Below are 14,871 nucleotides of genomic sequence, written 5' to 3'. Positions count from 1 at the left end.
CATAAGAGTGTGATCAGTTGGTGGACGAAGATACAGGTCAGCTCAGATGGACAACTGAAAGAGAACCCCAGCAGGTAGCATTGAAAATGCTCAGGACATTGAGATGAGTGTGATGGAGGAAGGATCTGCGTTTGTGGGAAAGTACTTGCATGAGACTTCGAAAGGCCCTTTACCAAACACACTTTTTCTTCCAGAATCACTTGTGGGCCGGCTGTGTGCAGCTGAATTGCTAGTGACGGGGGAAGGCAGGGCGAGGATTCACAAAGCTTGTCAATGAGGCTGAAGGACACCAATACACATTACTCAGTGAAAGCAAATATGTTTTTAGATTATAAAATGACAAAATGTGTTCACCCGTGCAACAGCTAATGATTAGAACTTCTTGGCCTACCACTTCCTCTAGGTGCTGCTCTGACATCCGCAGCAGGGGTAGAGACAGCCTCTGCAATTGTTGGCCCTGTTGGCTCTGGATGACTTTGGTGTGGGTCCTCTAGACAGCCAAGGCATTGAGGGCCCTAGCTTGCTTTGGCTGTCCTCCTGTGGGCCAGCTGCTCCCTCTACAGTTGCAGAAGATGAGTTTGAGAGGGTCACAAAGCAAAGGAGACTCGGAGGGAGAGGGCAATCTTTGAGATTCCTGATTGGATGACCCAGGGGTGTCCAGCTGCCACCCCTCCTCCCTTCAGGTGTCCGAGGGCCCTGGCTGATACCTTGAGGGGAAGGATCACCTGGAGGGATGTCGAGGTGTCTGGTTTCCCTCTCGTGTTGCCACTGCAGGAACTCGCCATGGCTCCCGCGATGGAGTGCAGTGGCAGAATTTTATGTCCTGCGGGCGCAGGTGCACGCCCAACCAGATCAGGCGTAACATCATGACACCGGGCAAGCATCCTGATGTCATCGCGCACTCGCGTGATATTTTGGTTGGCAGGCGCACAAGGGGATTGGCATCACGCCCGCCAACAATTAAGAGGCCCATTAAGGTCATTAAAGTGGTAATTGATGGCGATTTTTCGCTGCCCATCCAACCTTATGGTTGGCAGGCAGCCGAATTGGCCAGGCAGCCTTTGCATTTTTGAGGAAATCTCATCCATGGGATGAGGTCTCCGATATTAATTGAAAAAAATGTTTTGATAGAATTTTTGCACTCTCTATGTTCATACGAGGGAGTCTGATTTGTGAACAATTTTTCAGAATTTTAAACTCTTTATTTTTGTATTTAAAATTCTTCAGCTCCCTCAGGCAGCTCTCTGCCTTCGGGGAGCTTTCAATGCACGATCCCCTGCGCCCACCAGACTTCTGTGCTTGCCCCCATCCTGCCCGCACCCTGGCAGCACAGATCTTCTCAATGTACATTTCATGCTGGCTGGCTGTTCATTGGCCAGTGCGAAATCACAGCCCGATCCTGGGCGGCGGACAGTTTCCCAGCTGCTTGCAGGCCCGCCCACTGTGCCCACCCACCGTGTCCATCCACTAACCCATATAATCGTCCAAACGTCCTGCCTCAGGTCTGTATGTATCTCCGCATTCCGCTGGACCAGGGTCTCCATGGCATCCGCCATTATTCCCAAGGAGACCTCCATACACCTACATGTGGGCATCACTTCATCAGAGAGCAGGTGGATGCACTTCTGCAACTCACTTGGCATTCTGTTGATGGCTTCCAACAGCTCTGCGTGATGTTCCTCCGCATACTGCTGACTCTCCGTGGTGAGTTGGAAGGCCGAATCCAGAGGCTCGTAATCTGACTTGGGCCTCACAGGTGCCTAATCCCCAGCAGTCCTCTGAGTGCTGAGGAGCTTGGCTGAACCTGTCTTCTCCTGCTGTGGGAACATGCCCATGAAGTAACCACCAGATTGTGAACTCAAGCCTGCTCTAGGTCTAAGTCCCACTGAGATGTGTGTCTCTGCGCTGGTGGAGAGTGTGGGCAAGGACTGTGATGGGTCTTCAGGCTGCTTATTTCCAGTCCTTCAATGGAGGAGGTATCTCCTTGGTTGGAGGTGATGACCTGGATGGAGCTGAGAGACTTGCTGGATGAGGGTGTCGGTCCCTTGGCAGAGCTCCCTGTGAACCAAAGTAGAAATAATTAGTGCATGGCAGCAGAGTCAAAAGCAGGAGAGAGGGCACTCACATTTGCGTTGAGAGAGAGATGATGTGGTGTTCACTGCTGACCTCACCATCGCTACAGGCATGGTCCACATAACTCACCAGTCAGCGCGATGGCACGGTCCTCAAAATGAGTGAGGGGCTAACGTAGGCCACTTCAGCCCCAGTCTGGGACCTCTCCCTGCTGCTGTGAACCAGTTTCTCCTGCATGAAAACAGAGTGGCCCATAGAGAGTGTGTGAGCAGGACACATGGCACTGTGTGGAATGTTTGTGTGGTGAATGGAGCCATGAACAGGATAAGGATGCGAGCTCCAGAGGATATGAGCCTGATGGAGATGTGAGGGTGTGTGTGAGAGTTAGTGATGTTGTCCCTTGAGGTGTGAGATCCCTGTGGATGTGTGATGGGTTTGTGAATGTGTGAGTTGAGAATGATGAGAAGAGTGACGGATGAGAGCATTCATCCTCTTTCTGCACTGGGTGGCTGTCCTCTTTTGCAAGGCTTTGGCATTGACCACCACTGCCACCCCCTCCCATGCTGGATTGGTGACCTTGCTTGTGGCCTTCGCCCAGACCAGGGGGTAGAGAACTTTGCAGCAGGCCACCTCAGCGTCCAAAAGGCATTCCTGGGATGCGTCACTGAATCTGGGGGCTGCAGTCTGCTTGACTTTTGGGGCCATGTTTCTATGCAGCAGTCCTGGGCTGGAAGCGCTGAGAGGTGTGTGAGTGGCTGTACGTTAAATATGGCGCACAGTGTGAGGAAGCAATGAGGTGATAACGTGATGGGTGAATCAGAGGCCGCCCGCCAGCAAAACAGTGTGTTTCCTGGGAATGCATGATTAATGAGATGGAATGGGACAATATGGCATGAAAAGCTGCCATTGCGGCTGGCTGGTAAAACGTCCTTTCTCCCATCCGCTATCACACTTAATGTGATTTCACCCTATGTCTATCTACTACCCTATTCACTGTTTACTTGATTTCTGAGTTTCATTTCATCTACAATCATACAAGTTCAGCAGGTAATAGGGGAGGCAAGTGGAATGTTGGTCTTTATTTCAAAATGAATGGAGTATAAAAATAGGGAAGTCTTGCTAAAACTATACAAGGCACCAGTTAGACCACACCTAGAATACAGTGAACAGTTTTGGTCCCCTTATCTAAGGAAAGATATACTTGGATTGGAGGCAGTCCAGAGAAAGTTCACTAGGTTGATCCCAGGTATGAAGGGATTTTCTTATGAGGAGAGGTTGACTAGATTAGGCCTATACTCATTGGAGTTTAGAAGAATGAGAAGCGACCTTATTGAAACATATAAGATTCTTAGGGGGCTTGACAGGGTAAATGCTGAGAGGTTGTTTCCTCTTGTAAGAGAGTCTAGGACCAGAGGGCATGATCTCAGTGTAAGTGGGCGCTCATTTAAAACAGAGATGAGGAGGAGTTTCTTCTCTCAGAGGGTAGTGAATCTGTGGAATTCTTTACTGCAGAGGGCTGTAGAGGCTGAGATGGCCAGATTTTTAATGAGTAAGAGAATCAAGGGTTATGGGGAAAAGGGAGGAAAGTGGGATTGAGGATTATCAGATCAGCCATGATCTCATTGAATGGCGGAGCAGACTCGATGGGCCAAATGACCTACTTCTGCTCCTATGTCTTATGGTCTTATGGTCTTCAAAATGATACCATATATAGCTGAGTCCAGGTCATTAATATATGCCGGAAAGAGCAATTGTCCTAATACTGACATCTGGGGAACACCACTGTATACATCCCTCCAGCCTGACAACAATTATTTATCACTGCTCTTTGCTCTCGGTCTCTTAGTCAATTCTCTAACTAGGTAGCCTCTTTAACCCCATAGGCTTCAGTTTTGCTAAGAGGTCTATTATGTTGTACTTTATCAAATGTCTTTTGAAAGTCCATTGATGCTCAGTTGATGGCCTGCAGTTGCCAAGTTTTTTAAACAGGTTGTAACATTGGCAATTCTCCAATTATCTGGCACTGTTCTCAAGTCTAAGGAGGATTGGAAGATTGTGGCCAGAGTCTACGCTATCTTCACCCTTACTTTCCTTAACAACCTAAGCTGCAACATATCTGGACTGGGTGACATTTCTAGTTTGAGTGCTGCCAACTTTTTAAGTGTCTCCTCTTTATTTTTCTCCTGGACCCTAATTCCATTTTCCTTTGTGCTAAACTAGACTGATTTACCCTTCAGTTCAGTTAGGAATGAAGAAGGCCAAAATTTCCCACGCCCCATCTGTGTTCAGATTTGCTGGTATCCTGAAAAGTAAAACATGACTGATATGCTAATGAGGTGATGACGCACTGGCCCTGCAGGAGCTCATAATAGAGGTGGCATCTTGAAACATCCTCAGTGAAATGATTCCAGTCTTGACAAAACTTTCTTTTCCGAAATTGGTCGTATTTTTATTTTAACTCTTACTGTCCCACGCATACCCCTTCCCTACCTCTACCCCTATCTCCCTTCCAAAACAAAAACAAAATTCAATACGCCGTTGAAATGCAGGCCTGGCCAGTGACACCCGCATCCCATGAAAGAATGAAAAGGGACTCTGGTATGGACAAAGATTTTTCTTTTCCCACCTATTTCCATTATTTTTAAATCTTGTATGCCCTGCTAGTCTTTCCACCCCACCCCCACTGGAGCTGTACCTTGAGTGCCCTGCCATCCATTCTTAATTAGCATATTCGTTTAGATAATATCACCACCTTCAACACTTCTTTGTTTCTTTGTCTGTGACATCTTTTGATTATCTGCTCCTATCACTGCTTGCTTGTCCCTACAACCACACCACCCCCTCCCCACCACTTCTCTCCCCGCTACCTTAAACCAGCTTATATTTCACCCCTCTCCTAATATTCACTCAGTTCTGTTGAAGGGTCATGAGGACTCGAAACATCAACTCTTTTCTGCTCCACCGATGCTGCCAGACCTGCTGAGTTTTTCCAGGTAATTCTGTTTCTGTTTAAGATTAGAGTTTAATGGATTGAATGCAGTTTTTTTTTAAATGCCCAAGACTAACTGTAACAGACCCCAATCCTTCACAAATCTCCACATGACCTCTCCCTGAGCAAAAGGGAAAATAAACATTGTCCAGCATCTGAAATACAAAGCTACTTTGCTTCCATCCAGCATTCCTTCATGGCAAAGCTGAAACACCAGTGACGGGAAAGGGCAATTTGTTCTCACGTTGGCACAAAACCTGTTCTTACAGTCAAGTGAAGTGTTACTTCAAATATCATTTGTGTTACTGGGTTGTGGGAGCGTCTGGACATCAATAGTTTGAAGGGTACCGTTGTATGTATATATTTTTTTAAACTTTGTATAAATCAAGAGCCACTCAAGTATTTATTATAATCAGATCTGGAGGTTTAAAAACTACCAGCTAATCATTTTTTGAAGTTGTAGTAAATGTTTTGAATGTTAAGCAAAGGAAAGGAATCCTGGGCAGAGAATTTATAAAAGGCAATGGGTGTCTGGTACCCACACGATTAGTTTGAACCATGACAGACCTAAATTTATGACCTGCAGCTGTTGGATGTCTGATACAAGTCTCAGCACTGAACAGCAGTGTGAAGCACAGCAACCCAGGGAGATCTGAACAGAAGACAAGCCCAGCACAAGAAACTAGGGTAGGAAACAGTGCTACTTAGTAGTTAACCTTAACCTTTATTATATCTGCCACTGTACTTTTAATAAAATGCTATTACTTGTATGTTACCTTTTCATTAACAGGAGAGGCAATTTTTGTTTTCATACAAAACTGTGATCAGCACACTTCTATTTTTGACAAACTTCCAGTTTGATAAGTAGGGGTGATTGTTATTCATGATGCGATACAGAGAAGTTTTAGTGAAGTTATTTCATGTAATAGATGATATAGCCATGCAAGATGTCACAGCCAATTGATGTCGAGAGATGTTAGCACTAAAACCCTTGGAGTTAATCGATCTGCATCCTTGTTTATGCATTGAGTTATTATATATTGTAGCCATGGGTAACATATTTCTGCCTGCACCCGTTCAGTGTCACATTGAATGATTTGCAATGAATAAAAGGTTAGAAAATCTACAGTAAAATATGGTTAAAATTAATGCTTATAAATTATGTCAGTGAAAATTCTGATCTTGATTTACAGCTTTCCAGTTTCCCACAAATATATATGCTAAGTTTAACATTAGGTTTCAAAGACAGACCAGAAAGCAACACTTTGGCGAACTCATTGCAGATTGACTTGTTTATAGAAATCTTGCTTAAGCAATATGTGAATCTAAGGCAGGGTGTGGCTCCAACAGCTCACTTCCACATTTAAAAAGCAGGATTCACACTGGACTCTGATAGCAGAGAGGAGAGAAAGTTTGCAAATTATATAATTGAGTAAATTCCAGAGAGCAATCTTAGACATTGATGGTGCATCTGCACCCCATCACTATTCATTAATGATGTGTGGTATTCAGGAACACTTGTCTTTTACAGTTAGTCTATTTCTGATGTCCCCAAGTATGTGAGAGAAAATTCCTCAACAACCTGATTGTTCGCAAATTGTTCTGGCCTGAACTCTTGTTAATTCATCTGCCTGAAACCAGTGCCATGAACATTTGTAAACAAAGTGGGACTGAACCTTCCCTATAGGAAGAAAAATATATTTTTAATAAGTTTAAAGTCAGAACTTTAAAATCAGAACTTGTAGGCACTGTGCCTCTTTAAAAATTTGCAGTCCAGGAGCGTGACATTTGTTTATAAAAGAACAAGCAAAAGTTCTAAGGGGCGTGTGGGCTGATGTTATGAAGCAAACTCAGCAACAGTTTTATGGCATGAGTCTACAGGGTCAGAATGTGAAGCCTGGCTCACCATGTGAGCACATTTCTCTGCTGATTCTTTGCCAAGCTGAAAATATCCTTGGACCAGAACACTGCAAGCACCATGTGTGAATTCCAACATGAGCTAATAAGCAGTTGGAGGAGGAGCTAGTTCAAGCACCAGTGCACACAGTCTTCTAATTTAGATAAAACACACTGTGATCTCCTGAGTCCTAAATCATCTTTCCACTCCCCATTTCTTAACTTCACTATAGCATTTAATAGGACTGTCAGTCAGATACTTCAGGCCACTGGGCACTTTCAGAATAGATTTAAATGAATTCTTATCATTTAATGAATATATATTTTGAAACTTCAAGTTCAAACCTTATGTTTACTAAACAGTTTTGAATATGTGAAGCGCTGCTAAGATTGGATTTTCCACTGGATGATGATTCTACTGTTCTATTACTGGAGGTAAAAAGCACTGCCAGAATTCCCTGTGGTTTCTATCTATCACCCATCCCAATTCTTATCAAAACCATCTTCTCCATCAGATTCTTCAACCCTATTCTGACCTAATTTTGATCACTTAACTATTTAATACTTGCTAGCTCTTTGTTCAAAAGCAGTGCCTGTGATTTCAAAACCATGATGACCATTCCTTCCTTAAAAAAAAAGTCCATGGCATTTTCCATCTGCCACTCCATCTCCAATGATTTTTTTTTTCTCTTGGGTCTTTTTGTGTGTCTCTGCCTCACTGCTCCATGCTTATCTCAGTTATCATTACCTACTTGAACTCCTTCAGTCTAGTTTTCATCTCAATCAGAGTTCCAAGACAAACCTGGTCAAAATCACAAATTCTATAACTGTGACCAATTCCTTCTTGTCCTCCTAAACCTCCATAGCCTTTAGCATGATCATCCTATCTTGTCAAGTCTCTTCTCTGAGATCAGCTCCATAGAATTTCAATCTCCATGTTCCATTTTAACCTGCTATAAAGTAGGCAGAAAGTTTTTGCAGTAGTATTTGGTCCTACACTGCATGGCTATTTCTCATGTATCCCAAGGTTTCATTCTTGCGTCTCTTGTATTTTAGGTCTACATGACTACCCTTAGCAGCACTGGGGGTTAATTTCTTCCACTTGCTTTTCATAACATCTACAGAAGAGCTATGGAAACCCTGGAAAAATGGTGTAAACATTTATCTGAGGTCTCCCCAACTCTCCCATGAACAGGAGAACCACAGTATAAATTCATATCCTATATCCATAGGCATGGTTCCACATGCCTGCTGAGGATATCTCAGCTCTAGGGTTATTTGTATGGCCAAGAAAGCACATTGTACCAACAAGTCTTCTTCATTAGCACTTGCCTCTTTTTGTCTGCCTGAATGTGGAACATTCCAAAATCATTTCTCTAGGCGGACACAGAGGAACATCCTGGGATTGGAGGAGAAGGAGGTAAGACTGTATTCAGTTTCAAGGCACTTGTGCACTATTTGGAAAAGAAAAGGAATTCATCCTCTCCAAAGTTGATTATCTTTCTCTCAGGAACTTCTGGGGTTTTACTGGGACTTTGGTATTACTCGTGTTAACTCTCAGCTGCCAAGAGTTTTGGTGCAGCCTGATGGAAAACCTAAAGTGCGAATGTCAGAGCAAGCCTGGGAACATACTCTTGATATTGGGGAGTTGGTGCAAGGTCTGCTTTTGCTAACCCCTGCCAACCAGATTTTAATAGGCCAGTCTAAATAGGACAGAATCCTGGAACAATTGGATTCCACCCAAAACTTGCATTCCCCTATCCTCTCTGACCCACAGGATTTCAGAGCCTTGATCTCTGTAAAGCCAGATAGAGTAACAGCCCTGGAAGGACTCCAGCCTATCTGGAGGCACCCTTTGATGAGGTATTCAACCAAATAAAATAAACGGTGACTACAACTGCTAAGTCACACCTGTGGATGGGTTGTCCCTCCACAAAATGGTATGCAGCTGTAGCTGTGGTCTGCTGATAGCTGTGACTCTGGTTGGTGGAGGTGGGGGGGGCAGAGTGAGTGTAGGAGGCCTCGCAGCACTCCTCACCCCCACTACCCAATCCTGGCAGCCACTGGCAAGCCCCCTCCAGACACATGCTGGAGAGTTAGTTCTCAGCGTAGGGTCTGTCTGCTGCTGGGAATGGCATTTCAAGCAGCCTATAATAGAGTTAATTATGCAGATTGGCCACCCACTGCTGCCCGCTGACCAACACTTCTCGGAAATTCCTGTTGGTGCCAGGAAGTCCCCTGTAACTCCCGAAACTTAAAATTTAATAAGAATTCTATTTTACTTTTTTGAAACTAGAATGAAATAATAATTTTCATCTAAATAACTGAAAGCACCTTAAAAAGTACCAGGTAGTCCTTGCTTTACTTCCTCTTGTTTATAATATTTCAGGATTTTTGTATTAGGTCAGCATTTTAATTGTGCTTTTATATACATAACACAATATGCTGGTCAGCCCACGTAGGTGTAAAAATTAAAACCGTAAACGCTGAAAGAAATGAAAAGGACTCATTCAAAAATGAGCCTATCTTCTTCTTTCAGACGCTGACCTGTTCTGCATTTCCAATTTATTTTCACTTCATAGAAACATGCTGTCAGTTCCAAGCAGGTGTTGTGAATAAACAAATTCTTAAATAAATAAATTAGCACAGCATTTTCCAGCCAGGCACTATTTGTGATCCTGGTAGAAAACTGGGATGGTGTGGTTACACTGCATTATGCTACAGTTGTGTTAAGATGCCAGACCCCAAAAAGTCAACACCTTTCTGATGCTGACTCTTTTTCTCACTGCTTCACAATTGTAAAATCTTATCAAAAATACACATCAAAACCAGCAGACTGATTTGTGCTAGGTTTCACAGTTGTGTTATACCCACACTGACTGAGAGCGTTCCTAATATATTGTTGATATGTCTGAATCAGTGGATTGCTCGTGGGTGGCTGTGAACAATGTATTGCAAGATTGTATTTTCCCCACAACATTATTAAAGATTTGTAATATTCTGGATTTACACTAAATGAGTAAAATGTGCAACTAGGGGCTTTGGGATCTAGTATCTGAATATATTGCGGCACAGGAAGGGTAGGATAACTCATCCAGCAAGAATACGAGTTTTGTTTAAATAGCAACTTATCACATCAAAGCATCACAAAGTGCTTCACACATTGTAATCAGCATTGAAATAAATTACATGCTAATGTATTCTTGATGATCTTTGTTGAGGAGTGGATGTTGGCTAGAAGATTAGGAAAACTCTGTATTTCTTCAAATAATACAATGGGAGCTGTGTCCATCCAGATTACCAGAAACCATTTTAACACCTCTTGTCACAGCAAGAGCAAGCAGCAAGCACTTTAGAGTTCTGTCGAAGGGTCATGAGGACTCGAAACGTCAACTCTTTTATTCTCTGCCGATGCTGCCAGACCTGCTGAGTTTTTCCAGGTAATTCTGTTTTTGTTTAAGCACTTTAGAACACAGCAATGCACTTTGTAGCATGCACCATGGTCCATTCCATCCCTCCAAAGTACCAACTCAGAGATTTACACTCTGAAAAGTTAAAGAGTGACATAAAGGCAAGCACATGAATGAGCAAAAGAAACAGTGGTGGCACATGTGCAGGAAGATATTACTGTCTGGTCATCAGGAGGCATCACCTTGTGGCTGAAGAGACTAGGATCTGCAGCTCATGGTCCAGCAGTTTAACGAATGATGATGGCAGAGCATCAAGTGTTGGGGAAGGCATGGAGAATTATCAAATAACGTGCTTCAAATGGGCATTGAAGGGCAATTTAACAGCACTGCAGTGTGCCATAGGGGTGTGGCAGTTCCAGGAACATCTGTAAAAGTCCATGACAAGGGCATTGTCCATGACAAGGGCTTTTGCTGCCATGAATACCAAAATGGAGAAGGCTGGCTCTTCTGACCTTGACAGGCAGAGTATTGTTAATCTCAATGCTATGCAGTCTGTTTTCTTGTAGATCAGTGTGGAACACTACTGGACTTGCAGGAATACTGCCTCTCAGGAATACTGCCTCTCAGGCTAGCAGTGTACATGCCTCCCCATTGGCTCACTCTGGAAGAGCCAGATTGCCCATGCATTACCAGAGAAGGTGCAGCCTGCAGCAGGTCCTTCTCAGACTTTGCTTGCCATGACATGAGGGCCACTTCAGTTCCAGGAGGCTTATATTGACCCCCAGCAGCCAACCACCTCATGCATTCATACCAACTGTTACTGCCCTTCTGATTGATTCTTGGGGTACATTCCTCCTCTGGTACCTTCAATATAAGGTTTATTTGTAAGCTGTACAAAACTGCAAATATAGAGAATCTGAAAAACAGAGAATGCTGGAAATTCACAGGAGGTCAGTTAGGGAAAAGTGGTTAACATTTCTGGATGCAACTTTCTGTGGGTGGAGGAGATGTTTATTTTATGGAGCCCCCAAGAGTAGGAAATATAAGTGTGAGGTGCCTTAATAAGGTGGGATGCGAATTCTCAATTGGCCGACAGCAGGCTGAGATTCAGTGATAAAGTTTGCAGTGTGTCGAGCCTCATGCCGGCCTGTGGTAGGTTCATACCTTTAATACATTTGCATCCATGAATACTCATTAGCATGGAACAGGTTTAAAGAAAGTCCTACCCATGGGGTAAAGTTAGTGGCACATGAGAATCTCATGGCACCCAGTTCACAATTGATTAAAGGTGACATGCACCAATTGGCTATGTGGAGTTGTGACTAAGGTAAACTGTTGTCCATGTTGAACCCTGTGACACAAGGTAGTGTGGGTGGGGGCTGTTGAAAGGTTGTCATTTGTGTACTGGGAGGTGCGGTGGAGGGAAGGGAGAGCGGACTGAGCGGGGTGTTTGGGCACATGGTGCGGTGGAAGGAAGGGAGGGTGGACAGAGGTTGGTATTCAGTAGCTGCCAGGTGCAGTAGAGGGAAGGGCTTAGCATCCTGGATGTGGTTGTCTTGTAATGCAAGGGAGGAAGTTTTCAGGCAGGGATGGTAAGATGGATGATGGGCCTAAAGGGCAGGGTTGGTGCTGTCAATGTAGGCGTCCTGTGGATCGAATTGAGGATGCTGGAGGGAACAGTCACAGACAAAGTGGGGAGTTGGATTCAGTATGGGAGCAGATCGGGTAAAGGTCTCATGGGGTGGGAAACGGGAGCAGAGAAAAGCATTGAGGAGGATAACGGCAGTGTTCAGGGTTAGGGTGGGTATCTGGATGGTCACAGGTGTAGGCACAGAGGGGAGAGATGGAATGTCCAGGGAAATGGAAATAGGCTCCAAGGTAATGTGGGGAGGTGCAAAGGTAACAACAGAAGATGAAAGGTTATGGGTGGGTCAAAAATGATGAGGACAAGAATGATGGTGACAGGAGGAGGTGAGATATTACAGGAACAAGTCTTAAACATTGCATACACCATATTTAGGGTCTTGTGTAAAATGCAGCTTATCTGAATGTAAGCTCAATTGAAGTGTGAGGAGAATTGTTTTGAGTGGGTGGAGCATCGGTAATGTAAAATTGGCGGATTAAAGGGACTCCCTAATAATTAGTTAAATGGATGAGAACCATGGATGAGCTCTCACATGTATGTCTGCCCTCTTTACACAGTGCAGTTACTGCAATAATCAAGGGTCTCATTCACCCGATATTCCTGCAAGCTCAGGAGCAGGAGGCGAGAATGCAAAGAAGGAGAGATCCTGCTGTCCAACAAGAAAGGCCTCAAGGTGAACAGCGGGCAGCACCAGAGGGGGAAGCTGGTCAGGATGCAGCCATCCAGGGAAGGCATCGGTGAAGACAGGCACTGGCATGTCAACGCTCCCAGAGGACAAGAACAAACTACCTCCAGATTCATAGAGGCGATGCCAGAGACATCTGAGGATATCCTGGGAAATGGTCACCGAGATATATCAGATTGTTCATCAATATGTGCAGCCATGTGGATTTGGTGGGATCCCCATGCCAGTGACCTTCAGGATAACACTGGCACTCAATTTCTATGCCAGCGGTGGCTTCAAGGGCATGATGGGCAACATATGTGGCATCTCACAGGCTGCCACAAATAGATGCATAAAGTAGGTGACCGAAGCCCTATTTAGTTGTGCCAAAGATTTTATCCATTTAAACACTGATGAAGACAGTCAGGCAGCAAGCGTGGCTGCATTCGGTGTCATCATTCAGTTTCCTCCAGTACAAGGGTCATCAACTACACTCATGTGACCATAAAAACCCCCTGGAAACAGCCAGCTGTATCTGTAAATCATAAAGGGTTTCACTCCTTGAACGTAAACTGGTTTGTGACCACAGGAGAAGAATATTGCAGATCTGTTTCTTCTTTCCCAGGGAGCTGTCATGGCATGTCACACCCAAGGACCCACTGTTCCCCTTTGAAGCTCCAGCTCAGGTTTATAGATGAATCCTTGGTGACAAAGCCTATCCACGGTGTACATAGCTGATGAGGACAGTCAGGCATCCGCAGAGCGAGGCAAAGGAGCGCTACATTCAAGCTCATGCACCCAGCTGAGCCATCATCGAGCACATCATTTGGCTTCTTAATGTGTATGTCTGCTGCCTGGACCAGTCTGGAGGGGCTCTGCAATATGCACCCAGAGGGCGTCATGAACAGTAGCGGTCTGCTGGGCACTGCAATGTGGACTGATTTTGCAAGGGGGACAGTGTGAGGAACATCAGCCCTCCTCAGATGTCAAGGAGTTGTTGAAGTATGAGGAAGAGGCCATAAATCCAAATGAGCCTTTCATGGATGCCAGGGCCATGGAGAGATGTGCAAGAAATGCCAGGGACAACTTGATCTATACAATGTTTGCTCAACGATACTGCATCTACATGACCATCACTCCATCACCAGATCTCTATTGCCTTCCTGGGGGGACTTTGCCCAACCATCCTTGCTGAGTTAACTCTAAACTTGCATCCTCTACCAGCTAGAATAGAATAGAGAGCGGAGCTTTGTCACACCCACTGGCTAGTGAGTGCTGGTACAAAAAACATCAATGTAACATGCTGCCTCGCCCAATTATCCTGATCCAGCACCATCTTTAAAGTGCTTTTATTGAAACTGTACTTGTCTCATTTATACCTGTTGAGAAAAAAGTGGGCCAATGTCACAGAGTGAGGCCAGCTGCTTTTTAACCTGTGATCCACAGAATGATCATCACTGAAGTAACAATTCACATGAGCATTCAGTAAAAAATGGACATAAACACAACACATCTCATTCAGGAATAAAGTCTATGTCCCTACCTCCTCTCTAGCCAACAAATTGTGACAAACATGGGGCAAGACGTGCCCATTATATCTGATGCTATGACAGGCCCCAATGCTTCTCAATAATTATAAACAATTACAGAAAGATATTCTATTGTGCGTATTTTCACAAGTGATAAACACATTGATAAATCACCAGTGCCACCTTTGTGCTCATACGTTTTTCACTTTTCTTTCCCTACCACTATGTCTAGGTGCAACCCCAACATCAGCAGCTGATGTGGAGGCAGTCTGCTTGGTGTCATGCTCTGTTAACTTGGGTGTCTTCTAGAGGCAGGGGACCTTGAGGGCTCCAGCCTATTTGAAGCTTCCTGTATTGGGACAGGGGTCTCCCCTTTGGCCTCACCTTCTGGAGCTATTGGGGCCAATGGTGGATGGGATAAGGAGATGCTACTAACCCTGGGGATATCCTGGGAGGAAGGCCCTGGGGCATCTGGCATGTGCTCCTCCTCCATCTAAGTGTGTGAAGGCCCCTCCCTGTCTCCTTGAGGGAAAGGAGCACTTGCTGCTCTGAGCCCATGGTTATAGTGGTAGAATACAGGTCAGAGCACATAAGGATTGAATGGTTGACCTGGCTTTCTCTGGCAGTCACCATCCTCTCTATGGCTGAAACCATGCACTGAAGTG

The 14,871-nt window shown here is 44.7% G+C and overlaps 1 protein-coding gene across 8 annotated transcripts in view; it reads left to right on the top strand.

Annotated features, from left to right (window-relative positions):
* Positions 1–14,871, top strand: part of sgcg (sarcoglycan, gamma) — a 1,081,295-nt gene that overhangs the window by 177,779 nt on the left and 888,645 nt on the right. For 6 of the 8 annotated variants that reach the window (XM_041199458.1, XM_041199454.1, XM_041199457.1 and 3 more), the window contains exon 1: positions 5,464–5,749. The gene's annotated coding sequence lies outside the window, so the exon portion shown is untranslated. Of the gene's footprint in view, positions 1–5,463; positions 5,750–14,871 lie in introns of those variants that run through there. The other 2 variants (XM_041199459.1, XM_041199452.1) reach the window with 2 other exon arrangements.

This window comes from Carcharodon carcharias, chromosome 11 (assembly GCF_017639515.1).
Source record: "Carcharodon carcharias isolate sCarCar2 chromosome 11, sCarCar2.pri, whole genome shotgun sequence".
NCBI classification, from domain to species: Eukaryota; Metazoa; Chordata; class Chondrichthyes; order Lamniformes; family Lamnidae; genus Carcharodon; species Carcharodon carcharias.
Note: the sequence above shows the minus strand (reverse complement) of the source record. Positions and strands in the feature narration are given on the sequence as shown.